Here is a 20,321-nt window from a genome sequence, read left to right as displayed (position 1 = left end):
AAACCCACATATAGTAAGCAATGTTGAAGGATGAAGTGAACTCTATCCCCACCTTGCTGGACATGGAATGGTATGATATTTTGTAATAGGCTTCATATGTCCAATTAGAGTTAGGACTGAACACTTAGATGTGTGGTCTGGTAATCAGACTTTAGGATAAATGTGAAAACTTGGCCCTAAATATCAGAAAGTTTAATTTCTCTCTCAGCCTTACTCACAATTCACTTGACCAACCTCAGCCACATCACTCGTTTTATGTTTATCATTCTCACCAGGAACCATAAAACAATAGCTACCTCTCTCACAATATTGTCCTGAGACTCACAGAAAATGATATGCACAAAATGGTTTTGAAATGTTATAAAATTCTACACATATTTAGAGTGATAGAATGACTATATGAAAAAGTCTGTATAAAAAATTCAAATTTTGAACAAAAATGAGAATTTATTAGCTCATGTAATTGGAAATCCAAAGGTACAGATGGCTCCAGGGAGCACTAGGTACTTAAAAATTATCCAGATTCTGTTTTTCCTTTATCTCCATTATCTATATCACCCTAGGGTTTGACTTCTTTTTTCTTATACCTCAAAGACTTTTTCTATGCAATGGGGAGAGGGAAGGTGGCAAACAGCATCTATCTCTCAGCTTCTATTAAGTCAGTAGTCATGTATTGGAAAGAGAGATCTCCTATCAGCTTCTGCTAATAAATTCGCAGGGAATGACTCTAACTGGACCACCTTGGGTCACATATCCATATCGGAGTCCACGACTATGGCCAAGGGGAGGGGCTTGTAGTTAGCCAGAACGAGTCACATGAATGCCATGAACCGCAGAGAGTGATCAATATTCAGCTCTTCACAGTAAGGGGGTGCTATTACCAGGAGAAGGGACAAAGAAACACTGGACAACTGGCAAAGACAAATATCAACTGTCTACCATCTCTGTGTTCCCACAGCTCACCAGGCATCCCCCTATCACAGTGATCGCATTAGAATGGAACTGTTTCTTTTCCAGATTGCATGCGTGTGTCTGATGCATTTGTGTAATCTGAGCACATATCAAAGGTAACGTAGGTCTGTTGCTCAATAAACACAGACTAAAAGAATAAGTGGTTTCTTGTTAAAACTGCAGAGGTCTCTGCTATCCCAGTTTTTTATATACATGGAGGATCAGCTCCTTTGTGCTTCCACTCTCAAACTCTCCCGGGGTCAAGAGTGCTACTTGGGAACTATCTAATTTATCAAATATTTACTTGGCACCAATTATGAGCAATGCTGTATGCAAAGTCCTTCAGATGATTCAGAAGAGTGGATTAAGAATTATGTCTTGCTTTCTTAAATGATAAATGAGAAGCTCTACCTGAAGAATCCTACAGCCAGATTTCCAAACCAGAGTATCTGATCCTCAACGGATAGTTTTTGGAACCATGTGTCAAATGCACAAACAATCCCTCACATAATGGATGACGCTGAAGTTCAGAGAAAAGGTAAATGGAGACCAACTGGAATTAGAGGAGAAGCTAGATAGCCAGAAAGGAATGGAAGGATCTGGTGAAAGCAAGCAAGCAGGAACTATTTGTGAGACTTCTCTGAGCCAGGCACTATGCACCTTATAACCAATGCCTTATTATAGCTCTCACAGAACTGGGAGGTGGACATTTTTATCTCTAATCGACAAGGTGCAAAACTGAAGTTCAGAGAGATTAAAGAAATTAGTAAGACAATGCAAACCTTGAATACAAGGTTGATAAGCATGCATTTACATCTTCAATGTTCGTGTGCTTTCTGCTATGGTGTAATTAATCTTACACACATCATATCACATCAGTCAGTGTATCTGTATACAGATGACCAATCAGGAAGGATAAGAGATCAAGTATATAGATAAATTGAATCAGATAATTATAAAAATGTTAATAGATATAGGAACTGATCATGGATGATACACTATAAACATGGATGGGAAATGAAGATGTATGAATATATAATTGAGTTCGATTGATAGATATGCTCGTATATATTCATATAGGGATGTTCTCAACTCCATTTTGTGAAACGTCAGTTTGGCCAGACATAATGTGCTTTAGTGCGAGGATAATTGGGCAATAATGGGGAAGCCACGATCTGCTCCTACCTCTTTGCCTGCTTCCCAGGCCCTGTGTCCTTGCCTTTTCTCATTCTCAGTTTCATCATCTGTAAAACGAGAATCGTAAATGGTGCCCGGTTTACTCTCACAGTGTAGCTCTGAGAATCCTACAAGGTAATTGTTGAGGAAGCACCTTGGACATTGTAACATGCTCTACTGCCCACCCCCCCTCCCCTGGGTATGACCTGGGTAGTTCTGCAAGTTCTTTTGAAAAGAAAGTCAGCCTCCTTTCAGGTCAGGAAATGGAATAGTTTTTTCAGAGGATGCCTGTGCTTGTGCTTGGCTGCTGCTTGCCCATCACTGGATGCATGTTTGATCAGGTTCCACATTGCTTCTACTTTGCAGCTCAGCTCATATCATCAAAAACCACTCTTGTGCCCTCCATGTCAGCATATGGTCGTTCCTCTGTTGTATCTCTCACGCCATCTCCAAAGCTGAGCTCAGTAACAGACCTTTTTTGATGCCAGATGATCTGAAAGCAGGATGAAAAGTCCAGAGAATGTTTTCCCCACTCAAGATCAATATGCCTTTAACCTTCCTTTCCTCTATCCTTGGGGAAACGTCTCGTCTCTTCTCACCTCACCGGCAGTTTCTGCCTTCCCACACTCCTGTCTTTCATTCTCCCCTCCCCCTACTTCCCTTTCCCTGCTGCTTGGTTAGAATTCAGCATGTCTTCCTTTTGGAGCTCCTGTGTCAATACCCATCATAATGCGTTCGCTGGATGGCTTGTTCCCACACACAAGAGTTCCCTATTGCTATGGGCCAAAGAAGCCAAGGAGTTACTCTCTTTGAGCCAGAAGACACGGATTTGAATCTTGCTGTTATGACGAGCACCATGACCTGAGAGAAATGATTTGACCTGAGTCTTGATTTCCTTTTCTGCAAATCTGGGGCAACACCTGCCCTCCCCATCTTATCCAAGCACAGAGCATTTACAATGGAAAGGCTATATTTGAAATGCTGTATAATGCTGTATTTGAAAATTTTAGCAACATGTGGTTTAATTTTTTATTTAAAAATACCTATGGAGTACTTTTTCAATGATAAAAAGTACTTTACATTTAAAAATACAATTCTAAAAATGTAATCTTTTTTATTCTTTTATTTACTTATTTTTTTTGAGAGAGAGAGCGAGAACAAGAGTGAGCAGGGGAGGGTCAGAAGGAGAGAGAAAGTGAATCCCGAGCAGGCTCCATGCCCAGCGCAGAGCCAGACATGGGGCTCAGTCTCGTGACTGTGAGATCATGACCTGAGCCAAAATCAAGAGTGGGACACACAACCAACCGAGTCACCCAGGTGCCCCAATAACATAATTAATCTTAATGATAGGTAAAGTATATATTAGCAATGTCCCCATATCACAGATGAAGAATCAAAGGCAAAAAAGATGTAAAACAAACAAATGAACAATTTGCCTCAAATTACATATTTAGTAAATTATAGCACCAGATTTTGAATCTAGGCACTTAGGTTCCAGAAACTGGTGATTTAATAACTTTGTTATGTTTCCTAAGCAATGTAGTGGTCCATTGACAGCACACTAGACTGGTGTCATGTTTTGGATATGTATCATGGGTACTTATTCAGTACTTAGAAGCAAGATACTAAGATAAGCTAGGTAATGTCATGGTAATAAATAAGCACAAACAGAAATTTACTTTTCACTCCTGAAGAGTACAGTGAGTATCTAAGTAAATTCTTCAGGACAGCAGTGATCATTGATGACCCCAGGGAATAAGAACCTGCTGCTGGACCAACATCTACCACTGCCACCGTGGAGTATTACTCATAAGTTAAAATTGGTGAACTAGATGGACAGAGTACAATAAGAAAGGCTATTAAAGCACCAAAAACAGTAAGATACCTAGGAATAAGACCAACCAAAGATGTGAAAGGTCTAGATTCTGAAAACTATAAGACACTGATGAAAGAAACTGAAGATGACACAAAGAAATGAACAGACATTCCATGCTCATGGTTTGGAAGACAAAATATTGTTAACACTTCTATACTACCCAAAACAATCTATACATCCTATGCAATCCCTATCAAAATATCAACAGCACTTCTCACAGAACTAGAACAAACAATCCTAAAATTTGTATGGAACCATAAAAGACCCCAAATAACCAAAGCAATGTTGCAAAAGAAAAGCAAAGCTGAAGGCATCACAATTCCGGACTCCAAGTTATATTACAAAGCTACAGTCATCAAACCAGTATGGTACTGGCACAAAAACTTAGATGACTGACACAGAACAGAAAACCCAGAAATAAACCCACAGTGACATGGCCAATTAATCTTTGACAAAGCAGGAAAGAATATACAATGGGAAAAAGAATGTGTCTTCAACAAACGGTGTTGGGAAAACTGAACAGCAACATGCAAAAGAATGAAAGTAGACCATTTCCTTACACCATATACAAAAATAAATTCAAAATGGATTAAAGACCTAAATGTGAGACCTGAAACCATAAAAATCCTAGAAGAGAACACAGGCAGTAACTTCTCTGATATTAGCTGTAGCAGCATTTTTCTAGATATGTCTCCTAAGGCAAGGGCAATAAAAGCAAAAATAAACTACTGAGACCATATCAAAATAAAAAGCTTCTGCACAGCAAAGGAAACAGCCAACAAACTAAACAGCTATCTACAAAATGGGAGAAGATATTTGTAAATGACATATCTGATAAAGGGTTGGATTAGTATCCAAGATATAGATGAAAAACTTAAGAACTCAGGGAACCTGGGTGGCTCAGTTGGTTAAGTATCCGATTCTTGATTTTGGTTCAGGTCATGATCTCACAGTCGTGGGATTGAGCCCCATCTCAGGTTCTGTGCTGAGCATGAAGCTGCTTGGGATTCTCTCTCTCCCACTGTCCTTCCCCCACTAGAGCACTCTCTCTCTCTCTCTCTCTCTCTCTCTCTCTCTCTCAAAAATAAATGAAGAACTTAAAAACTCAGCACCTCCAAAACAAATAATCCAATTAAAAAATGGGCAGGAGACATGAACAGACTATCTCCAAAAAAGACATGCAGATGGCTGACACATGAAAAGATGCTCATCATTACTCATTATCAGGGAAATGCAAATGAAAACTACAATGTGATATCACTTCATACCTGTCAGAATGGCTAAAATCAACAACACAAGAAACAATATGTGTTAGGGAGGATGTGGAGAAAAATGTACTCTTAGTGGTTGGTGCAACCACTGTGGAAACAGTATGGATGTTCCTCCAGCTGTTAAAAATAGAACTATCCTATGATCCAGCTATCACACTGCTGGGTATTTATCCAAAGAATACAAAAACACTAAATCAAAGGGATACATATACCCCTATGTTTATAACAGCATTATTTATGATAGCAAAGATATGGAAGCAGCCCAAGTGTTCATTGACTAATGAATGGATAAACAAGATATGGTATATATATACATATATATACCATGTATGTATATATGTATATATATACACACACATACATACACATACACACACAATGGAATATTATTCAGCCATAAAAAAAGAATGAAATTTTGCCATTTGCAATGACATGGATGGAGCTAGAGAGTATAATGCTAACTGAAGTCAGTCAATCAGAGAAAGACAAATATCATATGATTTCACTCATGTGAAATTTAGGAAACAAAACACATGAGCAAAGGGGAGAGAGAGAGAGAGAGAGAGAGAGAGAGAGAGAGAGAGAGAGAAACCAAGAAAGGGACTCTTAACTATAGAGATCAAACAGAGGGTTACCAGAGAGGTAAGGTGGATAGGGGTGATGGTTAAATTGGTGATGGGGATTAAGGATGTATGGAATTGTTGAATCACTATGTTGAACACCTGAAACTAACATAACACTGTATGGTAACTAACTTGAATTAAAATAAAAAGTTAAAAAAATTATGTGTAGAATCATAAAAAAGACTATTAAAGACAGTACTACATGAGGAAAGAAAGCAAACATGAAATAAAATTTAAATCCATTCAAAGTTAAAACATGTACAATAAAGCAATATATTTTTCAGAAATACAAAGGAAAATATATATTGAATATATTCAAATGGATATATATAGATTTTTTTCTATGTATCTATCTATCCCTCCACCCATCTGTCTTTCAGAGTAGAGAGAGAAATAGAAGAGTAAAATAGATATGTGAGGACTATGTATATTAAAAATAAATCAAGCAAAGGGTTTTCCATAGATCAAAGAAGACCTTAAGTCATGAAGTGAGACATACAAATAGCTCAATCCTTTAAAGCAGGGGTTGGCAAATCATCACCCATGAGCCGAATCTTGCCTTCCACCTGGTTTTGTCATAAAGCTTTATCAGAACACGGGCACACTCACTTGTTTACATATTTTCTACGGCTGTTTTTGCAATACAATGGTAGAACTGAATAGTTACAGCAGGGACAGACTACCCTGCAAAGCCAGAAAGAGTTACTATGTGGCTTTGTACAGAAAAAAAAAGTTTGCACCCTGGAGAACAGAAAAGAGGCCATACCTTCCCCCTTACCTCAGTTAGGGTTCCTTCAAGAAACAAGCCATTCTATGTCTTCTATGAAAGAATGGCTGAATATGGGGAAAAAGGGTTACCCAACCACTGGAAGCTAAGGGAAGAAAAGTTAGGAAGTTGCTACAGAAGAATTCATCCTGAAACACAGAAGTGGGTGGTTCTCAAACACTATCCATGACACTATTAAAATTCACAAGAATCTTTGGGTAGCCCCTGTCATCTCAGTCTGCAGTAGTGAGAATATGTGATCTTTCAGAGCTTTCCGGCAAGCCACTGTAAATCTCATGACATCCCAACATATCTGGCTACAACTATCCCAGGTGATAATGGCTTCTTCTTTCCTTTCTGCTTTCCAAATCTAGTAACTTCCCTTGTGAAACTGTAAGTTAGAATCATGCTGGGCATGGAGGTTCTATGAAATGCCATTTGGCTTTTCCTTCAGAGACTTAGAAGGGGGTAGTAGTGATGTGAGTTGCTGACAGTCATTGGAACATTCCTTTTTATTTCCACTGCCCTGAATATGCTCGGAATGCAGTAACCATTTATTCATTCCAACAATGTTCTTGATTCCAGAATATTCTAACTTAAGGTTTATGGACTTCTTGGAGGACTGTGCTTGGTCATTAGAGGGTCTGAACAGGTGCTGATATTCCCCTCCCATCATTGGAAGTGTGTGTGTGTGTGTGTGTGTGCGTTTCTAGAAAGATAGGAAAACTCTTCACTTTTGCTACCTATTGAAAAGTATCAGGAATCCTTCCAAGAAGTTAAGATCCATCTTAACTACCATGTCTGCTAGACTTTGCACTCCTTCAATGCAGAGAACTTTGTTTTTTTTCATATACCTCAGAGCTTTGCACTGAGTGCCTGACATGGAGTAAAATCCTAATAAATGTTTGTGAAATCAGTAATTGGATAATGAACACATATAACACTCTTTGCAGTTGAAATGGAGAATGTGTATCATCATTTATTTATTTTTAATCTAGCTACTTATAGTTAATAGCTACTAAAGTCTTACATCAAACCTTTTCCAATATGTTCCAGCACAATCCATGTCAGCACCTGGAGCTGGAAAAGATTAGACCATTGTGCAGAGAACACAGATAATACCATCATTCCTGATAAGAGAATGCAAAATTCAAGAGTCAGAAGAGGGGAGACAGTAAGCCAGAGAAAGAGACTCTGGTCCCTGCCCTCTGCCCACAAGGTCTTGTCCGAAAAGCTTCTTTCCAAACTTCAAGAGGAACTGCATTCCCCGCCCCACCCCCCACCCTCCACCTGTCTCTCCTCTTCCTCTGTCTCATGGATGCCTCTTCTCCCTCAATAACTGAGAAGTTCTAAAAACTGAGAAATAGCTCCTGACTCATGATTTCTTAACTCAGACACTGCTAAGAGCGTCCTCTTTACATCACTAGAATTTAGAACACATGGGTTCAAATCCTAACACTATGGAGAATTACTTTTCGTGTATTTCATTTTTCCACTCTCCAAAAATGGGTATAATGATAGGTATCCTAGAAAACAAGCATACAGATGCAAAATCATTCAACATATTATTACATGTCAATAAAATGTAGGCTATTAAAAACAGCATTTATCAAGCCTACCCTAGGATCCTCATAGCTTGTAAGAGCCTAGAAATTTTAATTCTTGGCTTAAAAGAGTCAGTCAACAGCTAATTTGGAGACCCAAAAGGCCAATAGTTATTGAATAGTGAGCTGAAACTAACATTTCCCCCTCAAACTGTAACTCAAGCCAACACTTTTTTATGAGCTTAATAGCTTCTGATTAGCTGGCTTTCTCTCTGTTTTTCCCTTCCCATTTCCTGGGTTTAAACAACTTCCTTTGCCAGTTAAAACCTAAATCCCTGAAAATCTGAACTGAGCATGCCAGACACAGTTCTGATGGTCACAAACAAGCTCAGGATTTAGCTAAAGCCTTCTACGTCTGAGCTAAGTGTTTATCCTCTTTGGGATTCCAGGAAGTCTGTAGACACTCACTTCCTAACCCCCGTCCATTCTCTGATCTCTGATCTTCTTGACACATAATTAGGTGGTCAGCATAGACCATAGGGTATGCAGAGAACCCACAACTATGCAAATAGGTTCTCTTCTCCCTGCTTAGGCCCATCATTTCTGCAAATCCCTCTTCAGACCTGTTTCCTCATCATAAAAAATAAAATAAAATAAAGAGCATAATGGTCACTACCCTGCCAATCTTGGAGGCTATTAAGAAAGATTGAGTAGAGAGCATGAGAAAATGCTTCACAGATATGCCATTTTAGTTGGAATTTGAAGGATAAGAAAAAAGTGGCCACTGGAGAAGGTGGGCAAGATTTTGCAAGACAGTGGTATTTGCTACTGGAGGTAAATCAAATGTCACCACTAGAGAACATCAACAAAAGAAACAGCAGAAATCAAGGCATGAAAAGATAAAAATCTATGACACTCTCAGATAAGACAGAGAGCTTTGAAATGCTTAGGTTTTCTAGTGATTCAGGAAAGCAATTGGAGATTGGGAAACTGTGATTAAGATAAACTATGAAGGGTCTCAAAAGCCATGGCACAGATAGGGAATTTATACTATCATGGAGAACTCTCTTTTTAAGAGTTTTTAAGAGTTTAACTCTCCTTTAAACTTCTTTTAAAAGTTTAGAAGTATAATTATATCTAGTCTTTAGAAAATTACTTCACCAGCTATGTGAAAGATGCAACATAAAAGTATTTCCCGAAGTATATTCTTAAGGCAGAAGTTCAACAGGTTATTAAAAGGTGTTCGTGGGGAGCCGAAGAGGCTCAGTCAGTTGACTGTTGACTCTTGATTTTGGCTCAGGTCATGATTCCAGGGTTGTAGGGTTGAGCCCTGCATCAGTCTCTGTATGGGGCATGGAGCCTGCTTAAGATTCTCTCTCCTTCTGCCCCTCTCCCCTTCTCACACAATCTCTCTCTCTTAGAAAAAAGAAACGTATTCTCACACATACATACCTACACACACATGACTATCACACATTGCAATTATGCAACAAATGTTTTTTGAAAAAAAATGAATGAATTACAGTAAGTTTTAGTTTCCACCAAGCTAATTAAGATTTTTATTGATTTTTTTTTCTTTTGATTGTTTAATTATAGGACTTCCCAGAATATCTAATATACTGATATGCTTTGTGTATCTCCAAGAAGAGACAGAATAGGAAAAAAATAGGTGATTTTTTATAATTTTACTTGTTATGGAATTTCTCTCATCACATATCCCATGGGGACCAGTGTTCCACAGAAATCCCATGAGAAATGTTAGATTAAAAATAGAGATCGTAGGCAAAGAGCCCCTACAAGGAGCAATTTCGATAGCTCAGTACAGCAAGCAACAGTGCCAGATGGGTTGGAGAAGAAGGAAGGCTTAAGGAATTCACTATGAAGGTAATATAGACAAGACTAATGATTCATTGGGTGTCAGGAAAGAAGGAGACGGAAGAGGCAAAATGATTCCTGGTTTTTAATTTTAGGAAAATTGTAGTCTTATCCTATTTATATAATTTGACCCCAAAGTAATTTATTTATGAAAATCTATTAGAATTGGATGAAGTGTTCCCTTTTTTACATTGCTTTCAAGAAGTACTCAAAAGTGAGAAAAGAAAGACTGCTATGAAATTGGCACTCACTTGAATGGCACTGATATAGAGAATAGATAGATAGATATGGCATAGATATGACTGTGTGTACCTAATATTTCTTTTTTTAGTTTTTTTTTTTTTAATTTTATTTTTTTTAAGAGACAGAGAGGGACAGAGTGCGAGCAGGGGAGGGGCAGAGAGAAAGGGAGACACAGAATCCAAAGCAGGCTCCAGGCTCTGAGCTGTCAGCACAGAAACTGACATGGGGCTCGAACCCACGAAAGTGAGATCATGACCTGAGCCGAAGTTGGAAGCTCAACCGACTGAGCCACCCAGGCGTCCCTATAGCCTAATATTTCTTAAAATATGTGTCAAATGTGAGAAGTTGTTGTAGCATAATTATTTATAATTTAAAGACATCTTTAAAACCTAAATGTCAAAGAATAGAAAATTAAACATTGGAATATATCAACACAATAGAATATTGTGAAGCCATTGAAAATCTTATCTTACAAGAAAATTGCAAAACATACACAAGAAAAATCCTCCCATGGTATAACTTAAGTGTAAAAAAAAGGCGAGGGGAGGTTATAAAGCAGATTATACTAACAAGAATTTTGATAAGGAAAATATGTTTGCCTTACATGCACAGAAAACAACCATAGAGAAACATAACAATATTTTAACAATTTTACTCCGGGATTTAATTGTAACTTTTAGTTTTGTCTGTATACATTGAATTTTCCAAATGAACATGTGGTACTTAATGATAAGTACCCCCACCCATTTATATTGGGGAATTTGGGGAGATATTCCATGCTAATATGTCCAAAAAGAAGCTTCGAGATTAGTTGAGAACCAATGGCAAAGCACAGCATCAGGTATAGTTCCTCAGTATGTGTACACACACACACACACACACACACACACACACACACACACACACACACTGGGGCTGATGAGCCCCTTGTCTGGGTCTGACACTTGATGATTAGAGGAGTTTTGCCAGAAACTGAATTTAATGTTTTAACAAAATATTTGTGAACAAAGGGATTCTAGGTCTAAGCAGAAATGTTTGGAGACTCTGCCTGAAGAGAGTAGATGGAGGTCATTGTCTCAGCTCCACAGAGGGAATGAAAGACTTGGAAACACTGGCTAATAACACCTTAAGCCCAGACACTGGTGCCTTTCAAGGGGCATGTCAGCGATGGCAGCTTCGCGGATAATAGGCATTGACAAGAAGGAGAGAAAAGACAGGGGGCCTCTTTGTGGTGACGGTAGCTGCCAGCCTGGTTTGAGCAGAGGTGTCAACATCATCACTACTGTCCTCCCAGGCTGGGGAAGACCCTAATGTCCGAGCTATGTATCTGGAGAAGAAATGAAGCTGCTGGAACGCTGGTCACTATGCGCCCCCACAGAGGCGTGCATTCCTGCATCCTAAATACAGCTCTTTTTCTACCATCTGCTCTTTTGCACTTGACCATCAGACCAAACTAGGAGAGTTTACAGGTGTTAATTTCTTTTTCTCCCCACCACCAGACCTTTTTACCATTCTGAGAGATAAGACTTATTCTTCTACAATTTTTTTTTCTCATTTAGCTTTGGATGGGGCCTTGGAGGCTGGGAGATGGAAGGGAAAGAAATGGAATTAAAATGTAGGTCAGCTGGTGAGTTATTTACAAATGTCTAAGATGACAGAACACAGGGATACTCAGCCAAATCCTTGGAGAGCGCCTAACAGGTAGACGTAAGGAAGGACAATCACTTTCTGTGTGAGAGTCACCTCCTTTGGGGTCAAAGCCACTTTCCTGAGTTGCTGAAGCGAATCTTTATTTTTTCCTAAAACTCAACAGACAGCGTCTTCAGAACCTAATTTGATTTTGATTGATTTTTGAAACTTGAAACACTTCTAAACTAATTTTCAGTATATTACTCTTGTCAACGCTTAAAGATTTTTGTCAGGAGGAATTTGCTGAACAGACACAGTAATTTTGTTTCTCATTCTGGCATATCACCCCTAAAGAGGAAACCCGGGGAGGGGGCGGCTCTGTTACTACAGCTACTGCTATTAGAATATACATTGCAATTACTCTGCTGCTATTTCGGGGGCCTTCTCAAGCAGTTCATGCTGCAACCCCCTGGGAGTTGAAAGTCTTGAAATAAGAATCACAGAATCATCGACTCCTCTTGGGTCAGACCTGGGATGTAAAGGAAGGATTTGAGGCTCGGGGCGGGGCGGGGGGGTGGTGAGGGAGAGGGATTCTTCCAAGGTCATGTAGCAATTTAGCGGCAGACAGAGGACTGGTGAACATCTTCACGCTCTTAGCCTATTTCTCTCCCCAGTCTACCAAGAAGCACAGAAGCCAAGTCAGCCCTACAGTGGTCATGGCCCAAGATGGGATTTATTAAATAAATACGCCAGTGACAACTTCAATGGGGGAAGGGGCGTCGACTTGCAGTCAAAACACTAATCGATAGGCAGTAAAAGCCACTCTGAAAGCCCAGCACAATGTTGCTCCTTACAAAGCACAGGGGCTGTGTTAACAGTGTCTCCCCTTTTGTCTCGCCAGTCAGCAGATCCATCGGGAGCCGTTGGAAATAGCAGTGACATTACAAGATAATAACCTGTGCTCATGCCGGCATTATGCCGGGAGGGCTGTCAAAGAGTGTTTTTCTTTTATTACTTTTTGCCACCCAGGGTCTGTGGCACGGGGACAGATGGACGGGCTCATCTTAACAAATAAGCAATGGGGCAAACTGCGTTGTCTCAAACTGGTGATCTTCGCTCAAGGCAGGGCCTTCAAAGCAAGCACCTGCGGGTGCCTGGGTAAAAACATGGGCAGATGCAAAGCACAGAATTATTCAGGAGGGGAGAGAATTGATAGAAGGTTGGCCTATTGTGTGGACAAATAGACTCAAGGACTTTCATCTGCTGCCAAAGTACCTTGATGCAGCGGGGGGTTGGCTAAATGTGAAGAGAAATGGCGTGAGAAGCAGAGGAGAGGCTGGAGAATCTAGAATTCTGTTGGAGCGATCTGAATGTGCTTCCCAGGTCACAGTGACCTTCAGATAGATATGAAGAGGTCAAATTAGTATGCATTTTTATATGCATCTGTTTATTAATACATTCCCAATTCTCTTCTACATGTGTAGTAAGATGACAGTGGGTGAAACTATACCTTACAGTATTTTGAATTCTACATAAAGTAACTGAAGAAGGAATGGAGCCATGGATACTTCAAGGAAAAAGATAGTTTTTAAGGCTAAATAACAGATACTTAGGGATGTACTAATGTCCAGCTACTGTATGATTATTATCACTGGGCCCCGGGAAACAGACCATTCCTTTCAGGTAGTAGCAAGGCTTTCCCTGAACGAACTGGCTGTTTCCATTCTCAGAGAGTCCTGGTAAGAGGTGGAGGCAGGAATACAAGGACTCAGGAGGTGGGCTGGAGACTGTAATGAGGGAGGATGCTCTGCCTTTCTCTAGATCTTGGAGCCCAAGCTGCAAAGAAAACTGTGGTGGCACTCGGCCACGTGGAGACTCACTGGGAGCAAGTCAGAACATCAGGACTATAGTGTGGGCCTGGGCCTGGGCTATGAATTGCAAATTAACGTCTGCAGTTACTTCTTTCTATATGTATTACCCTTTAGACAGACCTCCAATTAGTTATAGCCAAACTCTGCTACTATAGAAAATTAAGGAAAGGTCAGACCTTATTATGAGGCTTTTAAGGCAAAGGAGCCTGGAATTTAGGGGCATGTCTCCTCCCCTGAGGGCAAAGTGAGGGTAGCAGCAGAGTCACTAACAAAGGGTACTGTGTCCAGTGGAAGGTTAATCTCTCCAGGACACAGCAGCAGTGTGGTGGGAGGTGTGGTGGGGGGCAGGGAAAGGATGATGGGGAGCTGTTCCTTAGCACCCTTTAGGCAATGATGTAGGGCATCTTTAGAAGCACCCAGGAAATGTTTTCAGGGGTATACTCTGGGGGCAATAAAAAAGGTGGGTGCTTAGACCAGTGTCACTAGCAATAGAGAAAGATACACATACTCCTAAATCTGAAGCCTCAGGGCACTTCCCAGTCTCTCTAGGAAGGCAAGGCAACTACAAACAAAAAGTTTCCTATAAAAACATAAAGAGACTAAGCCTCACAGAAGGTAGTCCGTGTGGTAGCAGCTCAGGAAAATGGAAGATCTCTTCAGTTGGATTCGTTGAAGATGATACCCGCGAGATACGGGAAATGAGCTAAACATTCTAACGTCAAACTTAGTTCTATATTATCTTAGAGGCAGAGGTTGCCAAAGTGTTGTCCTGGGACCTGCAACATCAGCATCACCAGGGAACTTGTAAGAACTTCAGATTCTTGGGCTGCACCCCCTCAGTCCAACTGGATCAGGAACTCTGGGGGTAGGGTCCAGCACTCTGTGTCTGAAGAAGCCCCCTCCAAGGTGATTCTGATGGGCATTCAAGGTGGAGGACAACTGAAGTAGAGAATGTGGTACAAAGCAAGGTAACTGAGGTTTGGCCAAAGATGTGCCTGCCAGGAACTCTGCTGTAGCTGTGGGTCAAACAATGGAGATTCAGTGATTATCAGATTTTAATACTAATAATAGATTTCACTGTCATATCATTACCTGGCCCACAAAACATTCTTCAACTATTGAACGGTGTTGTGTCATTTGCAAAACTGTTACATGTTACTTCTGTTTTATAAACGAAGCGACTGAGTATCAAAGAGGTACTGTTGTTCAAAATCACAAGAGTAAAGCAGGACAGGAAAGAGAAGCCCTGGTCTTTTGATGATTCGTCTTCCTTTCCTGTTGATGAGAAGTATTCAGGGGCGCCCGGGTGGCTCAGTCGGTTAAGCGTCCGACTTCGGCTCAGGTCGTGATCTCGCGGTCAGTGAGTTCGAGCCCCGCGTCGGGCTCTGTGCTGACAGCTCAGAGCCTGGAGCCTGTTTCAGATTCTGTGTCTCCCTCTCTCTGACCCTCCCCCGTTCATGCTCTGTCTCTCTCTGTCTCAAAAATAATAAATAAACATTAAAAAGAAAAACTTAATAAAAAAAAAGTATTCAGTAATCTCCGAAATTTCCAGAATTTCCCTAGCCTGTAGCTAGCACCTGGCATGTCCTCTCTGAAAACTAGTAGTGATTTCTGGAACCCTCTACCGAGGATTCTGAGCATGCTTCTGGAGTCACTGGGAAAGAGTGCTGTGATGGATTAGTGATGTCTGTGGTGTGTGTCAAATGGGAGGTGGCACCATATGTGCAATATCAATGAATGTCCCCCCTTACAAGGTGATCTTGGTTTGGTTTTACTCCATTCTTTTTGGTTAGAACCTGAGAAGTACAACCTAGCGAGGAGTAGGATCTGGTTAGGAGGATTAAATAGGGATGGGCTGATGAAGAGAGTGATTCTTTTCATCTGACTTCATATTATGTCAGTCGCCATTATGGTTCATGCTAATTCCAACCAGCTTTCTCCAATTGGAGAGAAATTATCAAAAAAAGCTCACAGTCTGACTTCATCCCAAATACATACCACTGCCTTAGAAACCCATGCCTCTAAAATGCTGGACATGGTCTTAAGGACACACTTTCCCATGCCCACTTCATGGAAAGATTTATATGTGCAAGTTTTGCCAGACCTCTTGACTTAGACCTGATACTGTCCTCTTAGGAAGGAATGGAAATTTTCCATTTTTCTGGCTTTGTCCTACTAAACAGAAAAAAAAAAAATCCCTCTCAGAAAAAAAAAAATCACAAAGAAAACAAGCAAGCAAACAGACAAAGACAATACAATCAACCAACCAGAAATTCCTAAAGCATCAAGTGTTTGGGAACATCTGACTGCTATTGTTGGGTGTGAGTCACTTGCAAACTCTGGGCTTGGTTTTTAATTGCTCCCAGTTGCCACTTTGCTCTGAACAAACAGACCAAACCTTTGTCCAAATCATGTGTGATAGAGCAACATTTTCATTTCCTATAATGCCAGCAATGAACATTAGCTTTCCCTCTGGCTCTTGCTAATTTCCAGGGATTTCACTGCAATTTGGAGAAAGGCCTCTCCCCACAGAGGCCATGGTTTCCAACCTCTGTTGGCTTCCTGGCACTGTTCTGCAGTCCTCCCCCTACCCTTTGCTAATATCATATCTGCGATCATTACTCCATTTTGCTGTGATTTTAATTAGAGGACATGTGGTATCTTTTAATATTCTTTTGCACATTGAGGCTCCTGAGCACTTGTTACCAACCAATGCCTCAATATAATTTAGAAGCTGTGGCTTCATAAGCAAGTCCTCCAATCTTTTGATATTAAATTTTCAAATTAATCTCTGCTGTATGCATCACTGGTGATTATCTTGACCTAAATTATGCATCCTTCTTAAAGTTGGAAAACAACAGCCCTTCCCATCTGACAGTGGATCTATGCAGATACCCTTATCTCTAAGGAGAAGTTTGTTTTTAACCCTCTATGGTTTATAAACAGGGATCTCTGTGACTCCAGCCGTGTTTGCTAGCATCGCGCTCCTGACAACAATAGGAGCAAAAACTGAACCTGTGAGTCCCTTCCTAGCCCCGTTTGTGGCTTCCCATTGTCTCCAGGAAAAACCTAAGCCCCCTACCATGTGACAATGATAGGACTATATTAATAAAAAAAAATGTAAGGGGTTAACTTCATTGTATTCCATGTTATTCCTCAAAGGGAGATTGTATGGAATGGTGGAATATACATGGCCTCTGGAATTGGCAGGACTCCGATATATATCCAGTATTTAATATTCATTACTTGGCCCATTGTTTAACAAGCAAATTACTCCCTTTTTCTGCACCTCAAATTTTTATTGTCAGAACTCACAAGATTGCTTCAAAACTCTCTCCCTACCCTAAATATTTAGCTTCAGAGGCAATCCTCAAGGCTTAAAGGATTTAATTTAAATATGGATAATCAAGCAACATGAATACAGATTCTTACAGTTTTTGTAGTTTTGTTTGTGGAAGTGGGGTTGAGAGAAGGAAATGTCCTTCGTGGGCTATGCATAAAGAAAGAAAGAAATTTAATTAGATACTTTATCTAATACCTGCAAATGTGGTTCTGTGTGCTCTCCCAACTGGGAATAATATCTGTGCTCTTGGTTTGAGCCCATTGGCTCCAGGCTGAAAAGTGGACTGCACAATGTGGTTGTAATCCTCCTTTTAGCAGTTGTTTTGAAGCGCCCACGTGAAGCCACTGTCCCATCGAATGACCTGACAAAAAAATCTCCCAGAAAAAAAGAATAAGGCAAGCTGATACTTTTTGATATCTGCAACTCTGTGCAACTCTGTATGATAACATAATAGCTGAACAGTGGTGGAAATCTGGATTAATCAAATCTTCAGACAATTATGGTCTATCCTCAAGCTGAGGTCAAAGGGAGGACTCAGAATTCAAACCAAAATAATTCCTCTCTCTGGGCTAAACAACTCTAGTATGATGTATACTTAGGTGTTTCTTTGCTAAACAATGCTGGGAATAAACAAAATAATTTATAATAAACAAAAATAATTTAACTGCTTGCTCCAGGAAATAGCTGCACCTGGAAGATAAGACAGCAGACGAAATAAACAGCTTATTTTTCGAGATTGATGCCCTACTTATCAGAAATTCCTTCAAGACCCTCTCCTCACCGCACCCATCAATCTGAAAGTGTTATGTTACAATCTCTGTTCAATCCCAACGAGTTTCCATTTTGCAAGACCTACCCTATTTCATCCATCCCAGAACCCCAAACCTTATATATTTCTATTCTGAAACATTACTAAGTCTCTGTGTCCTTTCCTGCACAAAATCTAATAAACTTAGTTTTTTTGTTTTGTTTTTTTGATCAATAGACTTCTCTGCTAGCCTTTTGGGGAATCAACAGTTGACTCCATGAAGTACTTTATTATAAGACTAATTGTATTTCATACTTAAAAATGCATTTCCCACTTTTTCATCTTTTCATGCATTTCCCCAAGAAATATTTGTTGAGTGCCAGGAACTATCCTAGATACTGCAAAAAACAGATATCCCTGCCTTCGTGGAATATACATTCTAGTAAGGCAAGAAACATAATTTTCTAAGATGACAAAAACAATGGTATCATTATAGTTGTCCTAAGTGTGTTAAAGAAAAGCTACTGAGGACTAAGAAAACATTATATTTTAGCTTTGCATGGAGGTGTGTGTTGAAGAACATGGACAACATCCCTGAGCAAGTAACATTTAAAGTAAAGAAGTCCAAGTGGAGAGGTGTCACAGTAGTATGTCCAATGCTTCAGTGTCATTCAGAGCTTGCCTTGGTGTGACGAGGGGCAGAGTGAAGGCCAATCCAGTATAACCACAGAGAGTGGGGAGGAGTTTCACTAGATGTACACAGGGTGAGTATTAATCAGACTTATAGACACATGAAGTGTTTATACTTGTAAGTTAGTTGGTTCAGGCTGTTCCACTGGTTCCAGCAAGTCTCTGTCTTCAGACATGCAGCATCCCACACTCAACATCTGATGATTTTGTCCATGTTAGCACCTCCTCTTGTTCTCTCTGCGGTAGCCATCTGTCCTCTGTCCACACCTTTACTTTTTTTTTTTTCTTATTTTAACAAACTTCTTCACATCCCTGTGTTTGTTTTGCTCCCTTGGCTATACTTTATCTAGGACAGGGCCCCCATAGCCAATATCCCACCTTATTGGCAGCCTCTTGGGAACTGGAGGAGTTCTTGCCTCCCTGGTTTTAGTCGCTTGAAGATAGCCTTTAAAAGAATGTAGTCAATGAACTCTTTCTACAGCTTAAGTAACCTAATGCATTATTGACTCTTTCAAGACATAAGGTCCCCACTGCTGCCAGCATTAATGAGGGAACTTTTCCTAGTTCACAGAGTTAATGGGCCTCTGGCCTTGCTCACTATATTCCTCAAGCAGTTTACTTCCTGAGGAAGTGTGATTGCCTCCACAGCATCTCAAGTTGGGAGGTAATTCCTGTTCCAGGAACATAAAGAGAGTGGATGGGTGTTTGTAGAATGATTGCAGCAGTTTGTAATTGGTTGGATGCTCATGTCATTTCACAATGAGATTCATGTTCTTCATCCCACACCCTCAGTGTTTCCTATTATACAGTTTGATGCAGGACTTTAAAACTTTATTTTAAAATAGTGAGCTTTTATGTGCAGCCAATTCTTATTCAGAAGCCCAGTGTATAAAATTCAAAAAAAAAAAAAAAAAAAGAAAGAAAGAAAGAAAAAAGCAAAGCCTTCTGCTGAAAGCAGGGGAAGGACTAAAAGCCAACACACTGAATTTTCTCTTATTGCTACTAACTCCTCAGGATCACCCAAGGACCCCAGGTTGAAACAACTCTGCTAGACTCTGGGCTGGGGCAATATGGTCAACTACAGACACCTAAAACCCTCCTAACATAAAAGCTTAGACATTCTTAGCAAAATAATGCAAACTTTCTTCTCAATGCATCGCCTAGCTTGTCACAACAAAAAGAAATCTTCCGCTGCCATGAATAAAAATGGAGCTATAAATGAGAGAGTAGATATGCATGAGCTAACGCTATAGCTGGGAATGAGGGTGGCTCCTAAACTAGGGACAAGGGAGTTAACACATATTCAGAGATAGTAGGCATGACCTTGGGCTCACCAGTGGTAAAAGTGAGAATTGGATTCTAAGATCCAATTGGTTCTAAGATTAAAGTGGGACTCCCTCATGGAAAGAAGAAGGTATATAAAACCATCCTTTAGCATAGTATAAATTCAAGAAAGTATGTCCATCTGTTGAGAGTCTCTCAGTGGAAAAAAAAATCCTCTAAGAATCTGTGAAATTAAAATCATAACCTTGTTTCACTTTTAGGTGTAGAGTTTGAATATGAGTATATCTTTATGGATTGTGAGGTCATGGGCGTTGCTATTAACATATTAATGATCCCAGGTATGGGGTCCTCCTTTGGGCATCTGGAAAATTCTAACACAGTTCTTCTCTAGAGAGATATGTCCTCAACTCAGGCTGCATAGGAGCCTAAAA

This window comes from Prionailurus viverrinus, chromosome D4 (genome assembly GCF_022837055.1).
Source record: "Prionailurus viverrinus isolate Anna chromosome D4, UM_Priviv_1.0, whole genome shotgun sequence".
In the NCBI taxonomy this organism is placed as follows: domain Eukaryota; kingdom Metazoa; phylum Chordata; class Mammalia; order Carnivora; family Felidae; genus Prionailurus; species Prionailurus viverrinus.
This window is presented reverse-complemented; position numbering follows the sequence as displayed.